Source organism: Vombatus ursinus, unplaced genomic scaffold (assembly GCF_900497805.2).
Source record: "Vombatus ursinus unplaced genomic scaffold, bare-nosed wombat genome assembly UNPS02014863.1, whole genome shotgun sequence".
Taxonomy (NCBI): domain Eukaryota; kingdom Metazoa; phylum Chordata; class Mammalia; order Diprotodontia; family Vombatidae; genus Vombatus; species Vombatus ursinus.
Window position 1 is genome coordinate 10,502,602 of NW_020954641.1, and position 2,262 is coordinate 10,504,863.

The window sequence follows — 2,262 nt, forward strand, 5'->3', positions numbered from 1 at the left end:
CAGAGAGAAAAGGAGACATAGAAAGATAGAGACACATAGACAGAGAGAAAGACAGAGACCAGGGCTCTGTTTTAGTGTTCTTACAGGCAACAGTCTGTTGGATCCAACATTGGGCAAAGCCCCCTCCCCAGGGAGATAAATAGGAGTCCAATAGCCCAGTGCTAACTGAACTAACAAAGCTGTGGCCTGCTCTCTGTGGTGTATGTAGGTTTCAGCCTGGATTCTGGACAGGTTCTGCTTTTCTGGGGGTTGTATGGCTGGTTAGTGCTCATTCTTGACCTCTCATCTCAGAGGACTCATCACATTCCAAGGGCAGTGATGGTCTAAGCCATGGAGAAGATAAGAAATATTCTTTTGGATAAAGGCAGTTAAGAGATGCAGGTTCTAAGACTAAGTTGACTGAACTTTTATTAGAATTTCAAATTAATTCTACTCTAATTAGAGAAAGAGATGCACTACCTTAGCCATATTTGGGAGTATTCCCTCCCAGACTTGCTTTGGCATAGGAAGCCCAAGAGCTTTGCCTGCAGAATGTACAATCTCTCTGGGAAACTGATGATTTTAGAAAAACTTCAGCTCATCAGGTTGAACAAGTATTTTAGATAGCAGAGAATGGTATGCTAGGAATATTACTCATTTCTTTGTGTAAAAACAGAAGGTCTGATATTCTTCCTTAGAAGGGTCCTTTAGCTCTTTATGCTAAGGAGATTTCCCAGACCTAACACCCTGACTCTGAGCAGATACAAACCAAGACTATTTCAATGACTAGAGAAACTCTGAAGAAAAGGCAGAATCCCTATGATTGGACTCATCCCTAAGACATTGAGGTCCAGCAAATCGAAATAAGAGGCTATCTTTCATATGAGCGTCCAGATGGGCCAGTCAATGGGGTTCTGGGGTTTCATACTGGAGGAACTCTAAATTTTTGCATATAGGATACCCCTCTGCTCTGTCCTTCAATTCATAAAGACCTCCAAGAGAACAAAAGCTCAGTTATGTCCCCCCCCCAAAAAACTCTTAATTTATCTTTAGCAAAATCAACAAGAGCAATTAAAAAGCTGTCTAATATAAAATTAGCTATTGCAACCATGATGACAAGGGTCAGCAGATTTAATTGGAGTGTTCTGGGCATAATGACCTGAATGATCCAAGCACATCTGTGCTATGTCCCTTAGCATGGGTATGCTGACTTGCTGAGGAACAATATGCCATTATTTCAGACATTCTACTGAATAGCAATTATAAGTCCTGTGACCAAAACTAAGAGAGTAAACAAAGCATATGGGAGTCCCATGCTCACCTACATCTGTTGTCTTTTCCCTTTCAGAAGCTGCTCACCTGCCCATCCCTGCAAAGACTGACTGTTTGATCTGGAACCCTTCCTTGAGGTCACAGGGTTTATAGTTCTTTTCTTAAAATCATCTGGTACCCCCAGACATGGTTAGCTTTGTGCCAATGTGAACCAGAGCAAAGACTCCACAGCAGAAACTGTTCTCTCTGAATCCCCTTCTCGGCTTTATTCCAGTCCTGGTCATGCCCCACTGGGCTGTATGAGGCTACTTGGGAAGACAAGTTTCCATCAGTGAATCAGAAGGGAAGGAACATGAAGGAGAACAATGGCCCCAGAGGAGGAATTTCTGTTTGACATGAACAGATGTGCTACCCCAGGAACATCATGTCATTTCAAAAGAGCAAACGCCCCAGTTGTTTGTTACACTGCGCATTTATACTCCATGCAGAGGAGACACACTTAAGAGGCTGGCTGTACCACACCTGAGCCTACCCCTACCAGGGAGATGAACTAGATATTCCAGATGTAACAGAATCTACTAGGAATTCACTTGTCATGGACCTTGAGATCACTTCTATTGTATTTTCCTGGTCTGTGTGAAACAGAATGACAGACTTCCTCCAGGATCTGAACAATGTGATACCATCAATACCCAGACCACCAGCAACTGCCCTAGATTGGATATTTGACCATTAGAGTAACTCAAGTGTTTATCTAATTAGCAATTAATTCTAAGATGAAAAACATTTTTTAACTCTGGAAGAAACATTAGAAATAGTTGTAGAGTAAAATCTATAGGCTGGGGATGGCCAACATAGCAACCCACACAATCAGGAGAGTTAATCTTCTCCTCCACCACCCCTGCTGGCTGTTTTTGGCATCTGGGGCTTTGTCACCAGATGCAGCTCGAATGACTTAATGCAACCTATCAAGGAAAAGCTTGTAGTCCACAGACCTTCAAAGGAGGCTCG

General features: G+C 42.7%; 1 protein-coding gene across 1 annotated transcript in view; it reads right to left on the reverse strand.

Annotated features, from left to right (window-relative positions):
- Positions 1 to 2,262, reverse strand: part of DOCK2 (dedicator of cytokinesis 2) — a 497,074-nt gene that overhangs the window by 209,198 nt on the left and 285,614 nt on the right. The gene's annotated exons all lie outside the window — the stretch shown is intronic.